This window comes from Rhinolophus ferrumequinum, chromosome 20 (assembly GCF_004115265.2).
Source record: "Rhinolophus ferrumequinum isolate MPI-CBG mRhiFer1 chromosome 20, mRhiFer1_v1.p, whole genome shotgun sequence".
Taxonomy (NCBI): Eukaryota; Metazoa; Chordata; class Mammalia; order Chiroptera; family Rhinolophidae; genus Rhinolophus; species Rhinolophus ferrumequinum.
The window spans coordinates 15452467-15472843 of NC_046303.1; the positions used below are offsets into that span (position 1 = coordinate 15452467).

The 20377-nt window shown below is 41.9% G+C and overlaps 2 long non-coding RNA genes across 2 annotated transcripts in view; one reads left to right on the forward strand and one right to left on the reverse strand.

The window, feature by feature from the left end:
- LOC117012140 (uncharacterized) overlaps window positions 1-19867 on the forward strand; it is a 55585-nt gene extending 35718 nt beyond the window's left edge. Inside the window, exon 5 of the long non-coding RNA XR_004421135.1 lies at window positions 19635-19867. This is a non-coding gene — a long non-coding RNA (uncharacterized LOC117012140). The remainder of the gene's footprint in view (window positions 1-19634) is intronic.
- Window positions 2052-6359, reverse strand: LOC117012139 (uncharacterized). Its single transcript, XR_004421134.1, has 3 exons — window positions 6161-6359; window positions 3603-3805; window positions 2052-2161 (listed from the first exon to the last, which is right to left on the reverse strand). It is a non-coding gene; the product is annotated as an uncharacterized LOC117012139 (long non-coding RNA).
- Window positions 19868-20377: the final 510 nt, after the last annotated feature.

Below are 20377 nucleotides of genomic sequence, written 5' to 3' on the forward strand. Positions count from 1 at the left end.
CTTAGGAAATTCCAGGGATTGTAGGAACTCTGTGCCAGGAAGGGGCTACAGACCAAATATATATATTTTATTATAAGTATAAATATATATTTCTTATTAGAAATCACAGTATCACTATCAGATACCTTAGTATCTCCTAATCGGTCTTCTTGCCTCTATCCTTGCCCCCCGCCCCACAGCAGCCAGTGACCCTTTTAAAGCCTAAGTCTCATGTCACTCCTCTGCCCACAAATGCCTCGGTGACTCCCCTTCTCACTTAGAGTAAAGCCTGGTCCTTAGAGTGGCCTGCATGATCTGCGAGCCCCTCCCCCACGACCACGTCCCCCTTAATCCCTTCACCTCTTTCCTTCTTTCCTTCCTGCTCCCTCTGCTTCAGCACCGCAGACCTGCTTACTGCTCCTACCTCATGGCCTTGTACGGACTGTTCACTCTGCTAGAATGTTCTCCCCCCAGACGTTCACAAGGTTAACTGCCTTACCCTCAGATAAGCTCAGATATCCTCAATGAGGCCTGCTCTGGCCATCCTACTTAGAATTGCAATCTGCCCCACTTCCTGTCTAAATTCCAAGCTCCTCCTGTGGGAGCAGCTAGACAAGGCTTGAAACAAGGATCTGCTCCTTACGAGCTGTATGACTTAGAGTAAATTCTTTAACTTTGCCAAGCATCGTTTCCTCTTCTGTAAAATGGGATAAACACTTCCTACCTATACGACTATAGTATGGAGTCTATGAGATCATGTTCATTGCATGGTGCGAAATCTGGCACAAAGTAAGCATTCATTCAGTACGTCATAGCTGTTGTGAGAGGGTAAGTGGAAAGCGGAGAGGGCACATATGGCATTTGAGAATTAGAAGAACTCAGAGGAGGGAGCATCTATGTGAATGAAGGTTTTGAGGTTTGCAAACTGACCTGTAGGGCAGAATTTCTCAAACTCATTTATTTTATGACAAATATAGAAAATAATATATGGATTCTATAACTACATTTTTGTAAAAAAAAAAAAAAGTTCCCTACCTTTTCTCTTCTTACTCTTTACTATTTATCCATAACAATTACAAAGAATGCAGCCTGTCTATCATGAATAGATATATTTGACCAACTGCTCTCTTTTCTGATCTAGAGAACAAAATACTCACCTGCATTAGAGAGTGAATGCCTGTCCCATGAGACCCTGACCTGGCCTCAGTATAACATAAGGCTATGATTTTTAAAATCAAAGTAAGTTAGTATTAAAAATGGAAAAAAGGAAGAAAATGAAAAAAGCCAAACTTTTCCTTCCACTTTTCCTGAGTGCTTTTTGTCCAAAGCAGAATTCACGAACAAAACTGAAGACCTTAAGACTGTATCATCCCTGGCATATGACAAAGTTTCCTCTCTTTATATAGGCCATCATTAGCCTCTTCTGTGAAATCTGAGTTCTGCATGTGTTTAATTAGATATAATTTTTGGAAATGAAGGGGAAATGATTAAATTATCCAGCTCCAAAAAAACAAAAGATCCTTATTTCAGCCATCCGTCAGGCCTTGACATCTAGAGTATTACATGCTATAACTCAAATGAAAATATTTCACCTAAAAGTACAGTACCCCTCCCTGTCCATGATATCATTAAAGGAAATCATTAAGCATTTATGTAGCACTTTGTGCCGGAAAAGTGTTTTACAGTTATTTTTATTGCTCACCCAAACCCTCTGAGGTAGGTCCTTCTCTACATCTTAAAACCAAAACAGAGAGAAGAGATTAAATTACTTAGGGTCTTAGGAAGACTAAATGACTGGATCAGAATGAGACCTTTGAGTGTCAAAGTCAGCTCTTCTATTTAATCCACTGAACTGTTAGGTCAGAAGTTTATGCATAAGGCATTTTCTGATTTGGGACTGACTCTCTTTTCTTTAATATCCAGATCATTGATGGTGTAGACTTAGTGCAAGAACTACACCATTTACAATTATTTCCTTTCATCATGAGCATCTCTGGAAAGCACTGAGTTCTTGATAAAATTTAATTTAAAAAAAATCAATGTATTTAAAAAGATAGTCTTTATTATGCTAGGGTATTCAATACACACTGGAATCTCTGTGGCTTGGGTTGGAAGGCACTCTTCCACCCAGTGACTCAGCGATCCAGGTTTCCTTCATCTCGGTAAGTGGTTTCCAGGGTCACTGAAAAAGGAGGTAGACAAGTGTGGAGAACTCATTTCTGTTGCTAAGTACTTTGAACCAACGTGATACACAGTCCATCAGCCCTTCTGCTCATAGCCTTTTGGCTAGAGGTAATCACCGAGCCCCTGGACTAACTGCAACTGAGGCTGGAAATGTCGGTGAGCACGTGGATCATTTGGAGAGCATTATTGCCTCTTTCACAGACTGATTTTGGTTTGATTTTAATTCTCTCTTTTAAACTTTGAATTCAAAATGTTAGTGATAACATTAATTGAAGTTTTACCTGAAATGGGTGACATGATTCCCCTTGTAATACTTCTTTTATGGCCTCACATTTCCTTATACTTTATTATTTTCAAAGGCCTTTCACATGTTTCATCTAATTTGATTGTAACAGAAAGAGAATTTCTGATAGTCAAGGGGACTTCTGTACTTCCTTTTCGTTTTCTCAGGTTCAACAGCTGTGGTACCCGGGAAACAAGGTCTACAGCTTCAGGAGGGCACATCCTGTGAGCTCAACCCCTGGGACTGATCTATCACGCAGAGTTAGTCAGAAGCAGTATTTATTTCATGATGGGAACTAAATCTTGGTACACAGCTACCATATCTTTTGTTCCCTATCAGCGGTGTCAGCAATAGGCTCGGCTTCTTCTTGTCTGTGTTTGTGGAAGCTGAGAAGATTGGAGGAAAGATTTGAAGGACGTGGGTGGGATGGAGCTGGCAGGATTGAGTCTGGGAGCCAGGGTAAAGCTATACCATTCCCCAAAGTGTGGAAAGCCTGGGATCGAAAGCTGTTCACAGCCTTATCTAGAATCTTTGTTTCAATACTTATGAAAAAAAGTTGAGATGATTCTTAAATGAAAAGGGCACTAAAATAAAAATAAAATGTGAAACGGCATGGAAAGATATGAGTAGTTGAAAGTTCTGGATTATGGAATAATTTGCTTTGGTGGTAGTGATGGCAAACTGAAATTTCAACTTTTCCTCCTAATGTATTTTCTCAAAAAACCATTGCCAGTATAGCAGAGAGATCCCCTTTCCTGGTTTCTGAAGAAGGCCAATAATGAATTTGTTTACAGATTGATTGGCCAGTGCTCTAACTTTAGCCTCTAGGTCCTCAACCAATGTTGACAACTTTGACCTAATTTTAGGAGGCAATTATATTTGGCTGGGTTGCTGAGTTCTTTCTCAGAACCTCTTCTCAGGATAGCTGCCAAATGCTCTTTTTGTAATTGTGTTGTGAAGTCTGAGGAAAGTTGTCTTGGGTCATTGCCTAGGACCTAATGCCCCAATTGTAGACATACATGGTTGCAATCTGTAGATTCCATTAGAGCTGAAACCAGGCACCATCAACCTTCTCAACTAGAAAGTGGGGGCTCTCAATCACTAGGAAGGTTCTCTGAGCCCTACCAGTTGCCTAATGAGAAGCGAAGAATCTTACCTTTCCGTTAGCATAACAATTCCTTCCTCCAGCACTGAAAGTCCTGCTCAGTGCTTGTAAAGCCTGTGCTCCTTTTTACATAAATCACAGAGCTCAAGCTCGATGTGATAGAAAGGCTGGTGTTGCAAACTTAGCCTCTGTTCTGTCCTTTGACATGAATAATTTTGGTAGCTTTCTGTTTCCTCTGAAAACTGGAACGTTATCTAGAATTGACATGAAAACATAGTCATTTCACTCTCCAAAATGTGCCTATGACAGTCATGCCCTTGGAACATTAATATTTCTTTGGGAATCATAATGATGAGACTGAAATGCAGCCTCTTCTTTAGTTTAGTTTAGTTTTTTTTTTTTTTTAAAAAAAACAAAACACAACAATGACATTTAATCAGAAAGGAGGTATATATTTAGCTAGGAGGGTAGAAGGTGAGGAAAAAAATTAGGAAAGAACAAAACTGTCCCTATTAGCCTTTGCTGCTGGGCTGTGAGCTATTCTTATCCTGTCAGCACAATTAATGAGGGAAAAATAGTCCCCAGAAGAAATGTGGCGGGAGGCACTGATCTGCCCTTCAATCCCATCACGCCAAGAGCAACGAGGTCTAGAGAAAGTTTCCCCAGTGGGAGTTACTGGGAAAGTGACTCCTTGGCCCTGGGTAAAACTTTCTCTTTTTATCAGCCTCAGGGGCCAGTTAATTTAGGGCTGAGAATGTGCACAGAGCTGCAAACGCGAAGGAAGAATCTCTCTCCTTTAATCATTTACAGCCAATGGGGGCGGGGGACATTTATGGATTAGAAATGAAGAAAGGACCTTACAAAGCCATGGGTAATCCAGAGCTGGCCTGTGAGCTTCACAGGTGAGAATCCTGGGAAGGGAGAGCCTTCTACGCTTCCTACTCTGGGTAGCTGGGAAATACAGCAGGAGAAAGGAGATCAGCAGAAACACAGCTATAGATTGCTGAGAAGAGGGAAATAATATGGATAGAGGATGCTGTGTTGGGAAGACTGGAATGGAGCAGCCAGAGTGGAGGGAAAGCTTTGTATTGGGGTGTGGCAGTTAAAGTTGAAAGAGTTCTTGAGTTCATGCCATCTCCATCTAAATCCCAATTACACCTGCAGTGTTAACTTTTGGTTGAGTCTGCATAATCCAAGACAGTAGTCAACTTTATCTCACATATTTCATATATTTATTTCATACAGTTAGGTTCATCTGGGATTTCAGATACTGGTGTGTGTGTGTGTGTGTGTGTGTGTGTGTGTGTGTGTGTGTGTATTCAGAAAGAGATGTGAGAAAATATGCTAATAAGAAAGTTACCTTCTCTTATTTTTTTTAAAAGGAACCCTTAAACCAATATTCCCGTAACATTTCATTTGGTGTTATAATTTGCGTACTCAATTCCTAATTTTTCTTAAGTCCTAGTAGCAATGGCTAGGCACCTTGCAGTAATAAGAAAACCTTACATTTTACATTTACAGAGCATTTTCACATTTTCATCATCTCATTTGGGCAGTCAATACTGTTCCAAATTTTCACCCTTCCTGCTAAGGATTTTCCACACAGTCATATAACTAAGTAATGGAAGAGCCCAAATTCAAGCTCAGGTTCTTTGACTCCCAGTCTACAGCCCTCCCCACTGCTGGGCCCCACCACTTATTTCAACAGTGGAAGTATCTATTGTATTGGCCAAGATGAAAAAACAACAATCCTCAATATGGGTGACAGGCATCTTAGTGACTGCTAATGGGAGCATAGATTGGTAAGCATCCTTTGAAAAAAAGCAGTTCAGGAGAATGTATTAAGCATCTTAACACTGTTCCTACACTTTGACCCAGTAATTCTAATTCTAGGAATCTAAGAAATCCATTGGAACTACAGCCAAAGATTTACAGAGAAATGTGTTTACTGGAATGCCACTTTTATCCAACAATAGGAGACTAGTTAAGAACATTATGGTACATTCCAACAATGAAATATTACTGAAGTCATTAAAAATGACTTCATTTTTGAAGATTATTAATAATAAATATTGAGAAGATACTTATAAATATAAGATCGAATGAAAAAATTCAGCGTCCAAATAGTGTAGCTAGCAAAGAAAAAAGAAAAAAAGAAAGAAATATACAAAAATGTTAACAATGCTTCACTGTGGGTGATGAGATGACAAATAATATTTTAAAAATTTTATAACCATTTCCCATGTTTCCTATAAAGAGAATGTAGTGACTGTATAATTAGAAAAGGATTATATTTTACATTTTAAAAATGGTAACAACAGTTGGTTAGAGTAAACACTAAAAATAAAGAGTGGTTAAGGGATTAAAGTCATCATTTTACCTAGCTTTGTCTATAAACTGTATGTCTCATGTTCAGAAAAAACGAACAAACAAACAAACAAACAAACAAGTGTAATGCTAACTTGTTATGTTTCCAAGAGATGATTAAGGATTTATGATACAAAATGAAAACCACAATTGCAATAGAATGTGTGGCAAATATTTAAAGCTAGAAAAATTTGCCTCTAAACAGTTGACTCATTTTTATGATCTAAACAAGTTTTACTAACCGTGTAGGAGCTGGCTCTAGGAAGCCTTGCTATAAGAAGGTCTTAAAAGTTCTTCCACCACGTAGTCTTTTGGCTTCTTCCTTCACTGACTTTGTCCCTGGTTTGTTCTGCATTATAAAGAGGAACAGACTCATCAGAGAGCAACAGACATAGCAAGCAAAAGCCCAGAGATACTTTGGAACTTTCTAGGTGGCAGAGAAAGAAGTACAGAACTGGTGGGAAAAGCCGCCGAGGGCTCCAGGGTTAACACTTTGCTTTTTGAGACAACTCCAGTCCTTGGAGGGCCTCCAGTTTAAACTTGGAGAATTCATCAACAGGAAAACAAATAGCTGGCATGCTCTCTATTTACTTTGCCTTTCTCAAGGTTGCAACATAAATTTCCCAACTTTGAAAGCTCTTCAGGCTGAAGAGACATTTTATGAGTTCAGGCCCTTTCCTCCAGTCTGTGTGACCCACATGTAGCCCCATTTGGGGAAAACATGGGCGCCACCCCTTGGGGTGCTGTGGAAGGCAGTGCCTTTGGATTGCTGGACTCTCCCAGGGCAGACAGTTGGGGAGTAACAAGGACCAGAAAACCTGAATTCTCCAAATGTGAACTTCTGGGCAGCTTTGGCAAAAATTCACATAATGCCACGGGAGCAAAAGCCCTGAGACATTCTCATTGGAGGAATTTATACTAGCAGGCTTGCCATGCAAAATACCCAGTGGTGTGTGAGTGAAGTGGTGTCCGAATTGTAACACAGCTAGATCAATTCTGGAAGCAACCTTCTGCAGCACCTCTGGAATACTTGTGTCCTCACTCCCAACATTTGTAATTAGCAGAGAAGCTAATGCTGAGAACCACCACATATAACCCAGAAAAGACTGTCGATGCAACTTGATAAAAATTGAATATGTGTCAGAAGTGGATTTAGATTCTTTAGGTTAATATTATTTTTGCTATTAGGTAATGAACTGATATTAATTTACTTGCACTGTGTGATTACGGTAATTTACTCTGGAATAATCTTGCATTTTAAAAATTAAAAATGGTAGCCGTATCTTCTCATTATCAATCAAAGTAGCAGAAGCACTACAGAAATGTCGCCATTTTACACTCCATTGTGCTCTTCTAGGCAATCAAATAAGCACTAAAAATGACAAATTACCAAGCTTGGATAGATCATCATGGTTAAGCACCTACAAATAACTGTCCATTTGTGAATGGTCAAACTTAATCGGTTATTTTTTCTATAAGCAAAATAACCTTTCATAAATAGAAATCTACAAATGATATTAAAGCATTTTAGCTCGTATAGGTAATAATGCCACAGTATGCAAAAAACAAAATAGGCTCACGCACACAAAAGTAAGCTAAATGGTTTATTCTTTTCTTGACCTTCATAAATATAAGTGCTCTGTCCATGGCTCTATAAATTGTTTAAATCCTTTAATGATTCTAATGTGCTGATAATGTTCCTGAACTCGCTGGAACTATGGTTCTGTTAATATTTTGAAAATTACTTTAATTAACCTTATTTCATCTTGTAGTAGTTATAGAACACTTTCAGATATTTTAACTATGCATTAATTTGTTTCATCATTAACCTTGGATGTTACCCTTGGTAATTATGGTAATTTATAATTTGGGTTGAGTCAGGTGCGAGTGCTTTAGAATAATGCCTAGTGCGGGTCCTGTCAATACCTTGAGTCGTCGGGATTCTTTAGTTCACAAAGGACAGAAAAACAACTTGGAAGGATGGACGTAGAGGGGCCACGGTTCAGCAGAAATTTCCCAGGGATGGGTTTTGTTTGGCCAATGACTGTGAAGGAGGAGAAGGGATTCTGAAGGGCCTGTGTCAGGCAGCCACCGGCTACGCCCCAACCCTCCCTCCTGACCTCAGAGAGACAGGAGTCTGTTACAGACAAGCGAGGAAGGAGGAAATTAGTGACCAGCCCCCAAACAGTGTCTACCATAACAGTTAATAAAATTTATTTTCATATTTACTATTTTATATTAAGAGCATGTATTAAGACCCTACGCTGCCTCTTTCTTTTCAGACACATCCAGAAAGCCACATACTGCCATCATATGCTACTGAGGCCTGGGGTTTTACGTCTGCACCCTCAATCTGTCACAACTCTCAAGATCCCTCACTGGTTTTTCTAGAAACCCCAACAGTATTCAATGCAACAAACCCCTGCCATAGACCCAGTGAGGCCACAGGGACGAAAATGCCAAGTTCTATCGGGGGCAGTTCTCACGTGCAGGACTCAGAAGGCAAGGTAGGCAGTGACAGGAGTAATTTGTGAACATTCACATCTTTTCTCTGGAAGTGCCCTGGTAGACCAGAAGAGGGCGAAATTAATTTCAGCACAGGGCACCCAGCTGGAATCAACAGCATTACAAACGATTCACTCCTTCCCTGATTTGGCCAGGAGTCTGTGTGATTAAAATCCTCAGTTCCGCCTTCCTCTATATTAGCATTATCTTCACTTTGACCACTTCATAGTCAGTGACAGAAAATGATATCACTTGAACCACTAAAGATACTCTTAATATTTTAGGCATAATGTTTTATAGATATCAAAGTGACATCGTTTGAAGTATCAGTGCTTTCAAAGAGCAGAATTCCTTCTATTTATTCTTCTGGTGCCCAGCCGTTTTCAAGGTCTTGGTCTACAGACAGCCCTACTCTTGGAGGAAGATGCTTATATTCCCATACATGTCACGAAGGAAGCAGGAGTGGGACAGGGCAGGTTATGACATGCCAGGGCAAAGCGATTTGAAGATTCCCATCTTCCTGATGGTACATCTTACATCTCATGTTGCTGCCATGGTTGAGAGGGGTGTAGCTGTCTGTAGCTGCTCAGCAGAGTAGAGGAAAAGGTGTTAAGTGTGAAGGAAAATTGGGTAAGAGATTGCGCCAAGAATTACAAGACTTTCTCAGATCAGAGAAAGACTTGAAAAATCACTTGGTTCAATGCTCTTCTTTTACTGATTCCCCCCGCCCGCCACCACCCGCCCCATGATTGTGACCAATTCACTATCACAGAACTAAAGCAAGGCCCCAGGGCCCCTGGTGGGTGAACAGAAACCTTCATGGATGCCATAATATTTTCTTGTGTATTATTTATTGAAGGCTAACTGTTTACTAAACAACCCCAAATCACAGTGGCTTAACACAGCAGAAGTTATATCTTGCTCGTGGAAACATTTAATGTCAGTGTTTAGCGGGCACCTTCCATGCAGTGATTCAGGGACACAGCATCTTTTATTCTGTGGGTGGCTCCCCCATCCTCAGGGGCCTTGAAGTTAGTTGTTGGACTGAGACAGACAGAGAAGAAGATGGACAGGTCTGGAAGTGGGGTGCCTCACATCTCCCACTGGCTAGAAGCTACTTACAAGGTACTGCAAGGGAGCCTGGGAAATACAGTCCAACTGTGTGCTCAGGAAGAAGATGGATGGGTATGGACAATAACACCGCTATGTCATTTTTAGTCTTTGGCAGGTTTATCTTGAGTAGGAAAAGGCACATGATCTTTGCAGGTGAATGGACTTGGATTTGGTTACTGGTTGTGTGAACTTGGGCAAAGAATTAACCTCTTCCTGTCTCAGTTTGCTCAGCTGGGAAATGGGGATAGCTTGGGGTCATTGTGAGCATTAAATGAGATAATGGGTGTAAAATGTCTATGTCATAGTACAGTCTCACCTTGGTTTTACAAACCATTGGGACTAGATGGAGGAAACAGACTGACTTCCTGTATCCCATTTTGACCAACCCTAGGTACCAGCACTCCTTAGTGAGACCCAGCTGAGTCCAGAAAACATGCTCCATTAGATGCTAAGAGTAGTGGCATGTTCCTCCATCTCTTGCTAAATTCTAATTGACTTAGGACTTTGAAAGGGAAAACACAAAACCTCCACAAGCATTATTTTATTTAATAAAAATTCAGTCACTTAGCATGCAGTTCCAGCAAGCGAGTGTTAAGCCTTTGTGCTCAGTCTGAGGACTGTTACATCTAGATAGCAGTGATGTTTACTATTTTCTGTGGAAAAAATATATTTCTGGAGAGCAGTGAAAAGAGAAATAATCTAAACAGACGTGTCATCTCTCACATAGGGATTTTGGTGCTTTAAGACTAAACCTGGCTGCAGGAGCGAAAAGAACCACCTTCTTTCTCACTGTGGTGAGCCTCACGGCAGGCCCAGGGCCTCGCGCGTTCGGGGCTTCAATAAATATGTGCTGGTAGGTATTGAATTAATAAATAAATGTCGTTACATAGATAATAAAAATGAAGAAACCCTTTGGTCTGAGACAACAAGATTGGGGGTGGGGGGTGCGGGGCGTGACGGGAATCCCTGCATTTCAGTTATGGATTTCCTGAATGGCTTGTTTAATTGTACAGCTCACAACAAAACCCACACACCCACAGCGACAGGCCCACAGGAAGGTAACACGAAGAGGAAACTTGATTGTACCTTCCTTTTTAGGGCACTGTCTTTCAAACTAAGCTTCCATGCCGTCTAGTTAAGATGAGCGGTAATAGCATATTGAAAGTAATAAATAAAACGATGTCCGGGGCTCAGAAGGTTAAGTTTTTTCATGGAATTATTTTCTCACATCCAAGGGTAAAATGGCGCCTGAAGTCACAAAACATGGTCCTGTGGTGCCCTCTGGTGCCTCTTCCTTGCAATTGTCAAGGCCTGAAATTGTGCTCAGCTCTAGTCATTAGCAGATTTCTTGATTTATTTATGAGCCTGGTACTTTGCGGGGCAGGCTTACTTGGAGAGAGAGTGGGGGACTGCCGCTTGAAAAATCCTTTCTTTCAGCCCCTTTTCAAATGGGTTTCCATCGGAATGTCTACATAACTAGTACATTAACCCTGGTATAAGATTTAAAAACTGAAGCCATTTGTTATCTTGTAAAAAAGCTCTTTTACCTCCAAAAAATTATGGGCTTTTTTTATTTTCTGGAAGGCAGATTATTAAGCAGTTTCTTTTGCCCATTAAGAGGTTCTTTCTAAATCAGTTGGACAGAAGACAGTTTTTTATTTCAGAGATTATCACATGTAATAATTGAGCCATTCTTTATTTTTTTTCTTGAGACCTATTCATTTAAATAAAAGACACACAGAGCTAGTCTATAAAATAAGAATGTTGCGCAAAAACTTAAAATATTGTAAAAGACAGTATTTTGTCATTTAAAAAGTGGTGTTGAAATTTATTCCAATAAGGATATTTATAGTCCGAGGAATGGGAAAGTAGATTTGGCAGGTGAAAATGGTGAAAGGTAATTGTCAAGAGTTTGGGGTTGTTGCTTATTTACTGATGAATCAGGCTTAACTCTAAATTCTGCAGCCAAAATTGCGGAATGATGAAAACAGAAGGGTCTTTTCTTCCTCCCCTCCCTGCCCGCCCCCGCCGCTGTCTGTGATGATGAAAGTTAATTTAGTTCAGTTGGCAGATATTTCATGTGCAGCTCCATGTGCCACATACTGTGCTTGGTGGTGGCATAGTGGGGTTCCTGACCTTCAGGCTCCAGGCCCAAAGGGAGACACGCTGGCAACACCTGCCATTCCCAATCCATGGGATGGACACTATGCTAGAGAGGGAGCACACGGGATGAGTCTGTACCGATGGAGGAATCAGAAGACATTTTCCTGGAGGACATGACCTTGGATGACAGACATTAGCCCAGTGGGAAAGAGGGTTAAGGACGTTACAGGAACAGGACCAGCACAGGCCAAGAAACCAGCATAGCACTGCTTTCTAGCAAGAGTGTGCAGAGGGAAGGAGGGCTAGATCTCGAGAGGACCTCCAGTGTTTTGTACTAAGCCAAGGGGTTTTATACCAGAGTGCTGATGTGCTCTGGAGGATTTAGGCAAGAGAGGGACATGAGCAGCCTGGTACCTAGCTCATGGACGTTGGGTTGGAGGGGAACCAGCTAAGACAGACCACAGATTTTCAGGGGCGACAGTAGGGCATCTCCTGTTCTCTGTCCTGTCTTTGTGAGAACAGTCACCAGTGCTTATGGAGAGCCTTGTCATATGAGGATGGAGCTCAGGGTAAAGAAAAGGCAAGAGCTCCTTGGCACTTGACAGGTCCTCATTTAAACCCTGTCAACCTGAGCAGGTTTCCTGACCTCTCTCAGCCTCCGTTTTTTTCAGGAGTAAAGTGGGCACGATGATGCCTACTTTACAGGACTGGAGAAGGTGTATCAGATGTGATTGGCAGAAGGGCTGAAACATCGCAGGTCCTCTGTAAATGATACCTAATCTTTATTAAAGTGAAAATTATTCATATCACTAAAGCTGCACACCAAGCTAGGCCTCTGTGTGCTCTCTCACAGCCTCCCGAAACCATCCATAGTGTGCGCTTAAGTATTTTTATATGATTATACAAGTAATGCCTGCTCCTTCTTCTGGCCTGTAGGCCCCATGAGGGCAGGGACTGTGTCTACTTGGTCACCCTGGGTCACATGCACTACCGGTGCTAAAAATAGCTGTCGATCAAAATCTAGAACACTGACAACACCAAATGCTGACAAGAATGTGGAGCAACAGGAACCCACATCCATTGCTGGTGGGGATGCAAAATGGTACCGCCCCTTTGGAAGATGGTTTGGCGGTTTCCTACAATTTTAAATGTACTCTTACTATATGATCAAGCAATCACACTCCTTGGAATTTACCCCCCAAATGGAAAGCCTAAGTCCACACAAAAATCTACACACAAATGTTTTTAGCAGCTTTATTTACGATTGCCCAAACTTGGCAGCAACAAAGATGTCCTTCAGTGGTGATGGATAAACTGTGGTCCATCACTTAACGGGACATTATTCAGTACTAAAAAGAAATGAGGTGTCAGCCATGAAAAGACATGGATAACCTAAAATGCGTCTTGCTAAGTGAAAGAAGCCAATCCAAAAAGAATACATACTGTATGATTCCCACTACATGCCATTCTGGAAAAGGCAAAACTGTGGAGACAATAAATGGCTCAGTGGTTGCCAGGGGTGGGCTGAGATGAATAGGCAGAGCACAGGATTTTGAGGGTGGTGAAACTACTCTATATGATACGTAAGATAGATGCATGTCATTATGCATTTGCTTACAATGTATATCATATGTTTACAATGTTGCTTACAATGTGTCTCATATGTACATGTATATTATATGTTTACAATGGATATTAGACATCCAGACTCATAGAATGACACCACCAAGAGTGAAGTGAAATGTAAACTATGTACTTTGGGTGGTAATGATGAGTCTTGTGGATTCACTGATTCTAAGGAATGTACCACTCTGGTGGGGACATTGACAGTAGGGGAGATTGTGGGCAGTGGGCAGGGGACATATGGGAAATCTCTGTACCGTCCTCTCTATTTTGCTGTGAACCTAAAACTGCTCTAAGAAAATAAAAAAATAGGCGTCAAATGAAGGACTGAGGAGAATGGCTGGGGGCAGCTCTGCCAACGTCTCATCTTGCGAGGGTGATGACAAAAGTAAAAAGCGGTGAAGGAGCCCTCCGTTTGGGGGCAATATTGCCCATAATCCTATGATTCTGGGACTGGTGACTTGTTTGGGAAAGTGCCATTGAATTAGGGTTGTTTGTGTCCTCATTGTAGCCAGGTGGGAGGACAGAGTGAGTCGTGGCTGAGAGAGCCGGCTTCCGAGTCAGGACGACCTGGCCTGGAGTTCCAACCTCATCACAAACTTCCCTGCACCTCCCTTTGCTCATTTGCAGAAAGGGGATGAGCTGCTTTACATGCAAAATCCTCCTTAAACAAGATGATTCATTTAAAACCCTGCGCACACACCCACACCTGTTATTACTGATTGTTGAATTTACTGATTAAGAAAAAACTCTTCCAGCATCTGGTTCACTGTTCTGGAAGGCAGGAAAGACAAATAATGGTACCGCACGTATTCTCTGCAGTAATGACAAACGATCCTGTATTCAGCTTTACATTTTAAAAAAAATGTTAAAAACAATAACTCCTTTTGCATCACTAAATTTACATCAAAATGTGTCAGTGTATAGACAAAAGTTGTTGTGGAGACAGAGCCAGGAGTGCAGTTTCCAGGCTCTCACCCTCACGTGGAAGGGTGCTCACTCGGGTAGTAAATGGCCATCAGCTGTGGCTAGTTGGCTGTCAGCTGTAACCAGTGAGCCATCGGCCACTAATATAACTGCCGTGGCTAGGCTAGCAGAAAATGGGAGCTAGCAAGAAGATGGTGGCTGAGCTAGCAAGAGCGGTTTGAAGTTAGCCGGCAGATTGCAGCTAGAAAGTGAGGTTGGTTGGCAGAGAGAAGTGGATGGCAGTTTGCAGATAGTGTGGCTCCTGCTTCCTGTATCTCCAACCCAGCTGCCAGAGAGACTATAGTGATGTGACTCCCCTGTCTATGGCTCCGTGGGTGTTCCTTTTTGGCCTCACCATGTCCTGTGTTCTTATGTGGGGAGCGGGACCAGAGACCCTGCATGCCGCCCTGCATGACAGTTGTAGATAGTTATAATTAGTTAATACTATGCGCTGCTTTCAGGTTTCACATAGCCTTTTTTGAATCTGTGTGTATTTTCATGAAATAGATTAATGTATTTCTCTTTCTATATAAATATAGAAGTATTTATTTATTTTTAAACAAACATGGAAACAGTGAGAGACTGGATGAGTTGGATTACATTCCCAGGCCAATCCTGTGTTGGTACTAGATCTCAAATCCTGGTCTCCTGGGGTGTTTTATGAGCAACTTTGGGTGTAGCTCAATTCGTTGTCCAATGTGTTCCCTCCCTTCAGCAAACATGGGTTGAGGGTTTGCCTGTGCAGACAGTGTAGCAGGAGACGCTGATGCAAAGACAAGTCCACGTTCTGAAGGAGTGCAGGGTCTATGGCAGAGGTTCTCAGAAGGATGTGAGGATAACCCTATGGTGTGTTGAGGAAATTGGGACTGAGGTTGGTGGAGGTCACCAAAATGGAGAGGGCGATGAAAACCATTCAGTGGACAGACGCATTCCTGCCAGAGCTCCCACAGGCTGAAGACACACAGCAAAGCGCCGTCCTACCTTCTGCTCAACAGTCGGTGCCCCGCCAGACCGTCACTTATAGGTGAAACACCTGCTTAGAACTATCCAAGCCTCATTTCATATTTAAACAGAAAGAATTTACTTTTTAAAAAATTTTTGGCGCTCTGAACATCCACCATGAACATGAAGAGACGATGGTACCTGTTCGTGTTCAGAGCCCTACTACAAATTTTTCTGCTATATGGGACAAATGCTGCTGATGGATGGCATTTGAGTCACCTACATCGCGTGTCTCTGTGGGTCCACACTTCTAGCTGCAGCATCCACAGGGGTTCCACCCAGGGGGACAGGCACTGGCTGTGCCATCATGGCTTCTCGGACTCATGCTGGAACGTTTACTTGTCGACTGTATATATTTTATCACAAATTACTTTCACTTTCCTTTATATTACAGATAGGCTGTTATGTTGACTTTTTGTTGGTGGTGTTGAATTTATGTGTCTCAGTATATTATGCATGAATTTCATTTCTGGAGAGAAAAAGCGGGTATTAACAGAAGAGTGGTTCTAAAAAGGGGCTGTAGGGTAAGGACCAATGATGGGGGAAGAGAGACAGGGAAAGCGGTCAGCATCAAGCTGGTTAGAGCTGGGCACCGGACTGGGGCTGGGTATGGAGACCCTGAATGAAACACAGACGAAAGCACATTTAATTTACAATGCTGCTAGGACTGACATACATATTAACCAGGAAGAAACAATCATTAACAATCAAGCCAAGATGTCTTCTAACTAGCATCAGAGTGTGTGGCAAGAGCTTTGTGCTTTGATTTCCTTAACTTCCACCATGACTTTGAACCTTAGTTTTCACACCTGTAAAATAATGGAGCTGAGTTCAATTATATGTCAGGTGCGCCTTTCTTTGCTAAAATTCTACTATCATCTACAGCAGCTGTTATAGTAAATCTGCCTCGTTTTTCTTAGATCCTGATAATGAACTTCATAAAGAGGCATGGATTTCTTTTCTCATATTGTTTTCCAGTAAAAAATTTAAGAATGCTTTTAAAAGATAAAGATCTGGAAGAAGGTGAAATGAAACCCTGCAATTTCTATAAATCCACAATTTTATGGAATTTTAACATAAAACTGCTGGCCAGAGTCTACTGAAGATGTATGAGTTTCAAATCTAGCTCTACCAGTCATTTGCTGTGTGACCTTAAGTTAGTTGCTTAACTTCTCTCCTCAAAATGGGATTAAGAATTACCCCAAGTACCTCTAGTTCTGTGAGATTTAAATGAGGTAACTCTTATAAAACACTTAAATACACCATGCCACGTATTTTGCAAGATGAGAAGTTCTAGAGATCTGTTGCTTAGCAATGTGAATATACTTAACACCATGAACTGTACACTTAAAAATGGTTAAGATGGTAAATAACATGTTACTCTCTTTTTTTCGTTTGTTTGTTTGTTTTTTTACTAAATTTATATATACGGAGAGAGAGGTTAAATCCTGAACAAATAAATACACTGTATCTATTATCAGACTTTTTCTTTTATTTTCAGGTGGGTCTCAGCCTGCCCACATCACACATTCATTCCACAAACAAGGACCAAATGTCTGTATGCAAGACACTGGGCTAAGCCAGGGAGATCCAGGGAAGAACACTGTCACTGACCTCAAGCAGCAAAGGCTCTAGAAGGGGAGGCAGTTGCTACTCAGGGTGCGGGTGCTATGGCCGAAAGGTGATCAGCAGGATGTGGAAACTCCAAGACCAGCTTTACTCTCTCTGAGTGCTAATTGTGGGGAGAATCTGGGGTTGGGTGAAAATAAAGGCGGGACTAGTCAGAGGAGATTTCCTGGAATGTTTGGGGCCTTTGTCTTAGAGGACAAAATGGAGCTGTCAGGCAGAGATGATGCATCTGGATTCTCTGACGTCGGGGCTGGGAAATGCTGGTTCCACGTTTGGCATCGAGGTGGTTATGGCAGGGATAGATAGGAAACCAACCAACCAACCAACCCATGCTTACGCAGAGCACCAAATGCCAGCAGGAGTGAAAAGCACAGCCTTGTTTTTCTCGAGGGAGACCAAACTCCCATAATTGAAAAGTGCCACCATTCCTTCTGCTAAAGCCAGGGTCTGTCCCTCGCTAGGGCATGTGGATCCCGCAGCCCTTGTGAGTGCCGCCTGTGGTCCAGGCAGGGAGGCATGCTGTGTCCACAGCTCGCTCATCCCCATGGGCCCGGCTTTCACACTGTCCAGAATCTAATTAGGATGGTATTTCATCTACTTGGAATTCACGAACCCAACTCAGTGCAGACAAGCTCCCCCCTCCCACCACCCATGAGGCATGAGATGAGATAGGAAGTGATGGCTCTTTCTCTTGCCACCCACAGGAGCTCTTGAGTTAATCTATATCTGGGCCTCATGACTCAACAAATTATTCTGTGCATTTGCTTTATTGCAGACTAGCGGTTATAATAGAATTAGTTCTATTCCACATTATTGGTTCATAATTAGAATTACATGAACAAAACAGATACCATCTCAACAAGCGTTCTATGGCTGAGCAATTGAACGGACTGCACAAAATCTGTGTTGTTTTTTCTTCACTCACTCCTCCCATTGCACTGCTTTCATTGTTTTCAAAACCCTTAAAAAAATATGACCTATTTCAACTGGATTTTCCTACAGCTCTTAGGTAGGGTGACTCTATAATTTAGCATCCAAACTGGGACAATTGTGAAAGTCGAAGAGAGGCTATTAATAATTTAACCAAGACAATAACATAAGCCAGAACTGCCCCAGGCAAACTACCATGGGTGGTTACCCTACTTTTAAGGTCATGCTACTCCTCTCCAACAGTCCTGAATTAGTCTTGCTAGGTAATGCTGTTATATCTCATTGTCTTTTTTTATGTTAATTTGGGGCAACTATCTTTATAAATTAAAATTTTTCCTTTGCTCTATGGATGGCTACCGTGCAACTTCAGAATAATTTTGAGACATTAAAATGACAAGAACCAAAGAGTATATGTACATCCACACGTTTGCGACCACTTAGGACTTTCTAACATGACTTCTACAAAGCGTAAGGGGAAATCTGGGCTGGCATTTCTGTACTTCAAACTTGTGACCTGGGCCAAAATAGGTAAATGTACTTATCTTCACCTTAGGCTTAGAAAACTTTGCACAAAGTAATGTTATAGTCTCCTTCCATTACACAAAAGTCAGATTTGAACAAATGAAAAGTTCACACTTTGGCTTGAAAATGGAATATATATCAGTAAATATGAGAATGTGTTTTTCTGGGAAATGACACTCATTTGGAAATATGCAGGTTGCATCCAGAGATCCTGAACTCGACTCCAGATTGATTCAAGTGACACTGGCTGTTTAGTATCCCTGCCTTCAGCCATCCATTATCCACTCTTGGCTGGTCAAGGAATGGTTTTCTGTATTAAAGTATGAGACTTGCTGCTCTTGGTTTCTCCAGTGATCCTGAGACATGTGAACCTAAGGCAAAAATGTAAAGTACTTTTGGGTCCTTGAAGCAACAGTGATTTCTCTAAGCACAAGAACTGCATCTAAGATTGTGGCCTGCCTACTGCCCTAGCTGTCACACAAGTGTGTGTGAAGACCAACTGTGATAATAATACATAGTATATGGGTGTATTTTGCTAACTGTAAAGCACCATAACAATATGAGTTACTATTCGTAATTCAGTGTGTTCTAGACAGAGTTGAAATATTTTGGCAGTTGCAGAATGAAGTGTAGCATATCCAAATCCACGCACAATAAATCGTGTTTTCACAGGGTTATGCTCCACTGAAATGTAGTTTACATATTTCTCTGACTGTCAGAACCAACTTACACTTAGCAAGGCAGGTAGTAGCCTCAACTTAAGACCTATATGGAGTCCCTGTGCGCTCTAGAGAACAATGGCTGCCAAGCAAAGAAAGGAAGAAAAGGGGTGGGGGGAGAGAGAGAGAGAACTCGTGATGGTTTCAGCAGAACAATTTGCAATTCATCCTAAGTGACCAGGGGACAACTCATCCAAAGGAAAATTTTGGTAAAGTGAGGCCATATTTTCCCTCAGAACAAGAAGACAGAAGGTGGCAGGTGAACTGGTATTGCAATGTGTAGAAGAGATTTGCTTTCTCTCCATGTGTCTTGGGTCTCAGGCGCCCACATTGACACAGGCAGGACATCACTGCAGGGGAACAGCTGAAGCCCACACACTAGACGCCTCCTGCCAGGAACTATTGATAAAACAAATATTTATCAATGTACACATTATCATCTTTTATCAAGATGGTTTTCTCTCCTATCTCATAATAAACCTGTCTCTATTGCGTGTGTGTGTGTGTGCACTGTTGAGTGACTGTATGAGTGTGTGCATGTTTGATATCTCATCGGTGTGATTAAGGGAGAAAACGGGGGGCCTGTTCTTTGTTTATTTTGCAGATAAATCTCATCTCTAATCCGGATGCAGAGCAGTGTCTTGTGCAAAGGAAAGGAAGCCCCGACACCACCCTGATGACACCCACATAAATCACAGGTTTTATCCCTCTGCTGTGAGGGGCCTTACAGATCGGAGCAACGTTGCAGACTCTCATTGGGTGATGCTTCATTACTTGGTGAAAAATCCCCAGGGCCGAAACGTTATTTAAATGTGCTGTGAAAATAAATGTGATTTATACGTGCGTCGTCTGCTGAGATGTTCTTCCCCGTGACTGCAGGTGCTGTTGTGCATCGGGATTAGTGCCTCAATTTATCGCCAGTTCAAGCTGCACACATGCTCCATGACAGGACGCTGTCGACATGCCCAAAAGTTCCAGAAAGGAGATAGTGTCTGCTGAGTGGTGGGTTTTAGATACTCGGTGGTGAAGTTGACTTTTATGGGCTGAGAATATGCACATGTGCGTGTATGTGCGCGTGTGTGTGCTGGGTTGAACCTGCGCCACGTTTGAAGGATGCAGGGAACAGACATTTTGTACTCAGATGCATCAATTTCCAGTGGCAGCAGAATGGTGTTTCTGGTCGAAAAGAGAGAGAAGAAAGCACAATCTTCCTTTCAGTCCAAGGCTGGGGCCCACATGTTTAGCTCAAAGTGAGTGGAAATCTCTGAAAAGCAGGTTTGGGCTAATGAATGTCAGCAGGCCTTCAGCTCAAATGGGATTTGATTAGCAGGAAGGAGTGTGGTTGGG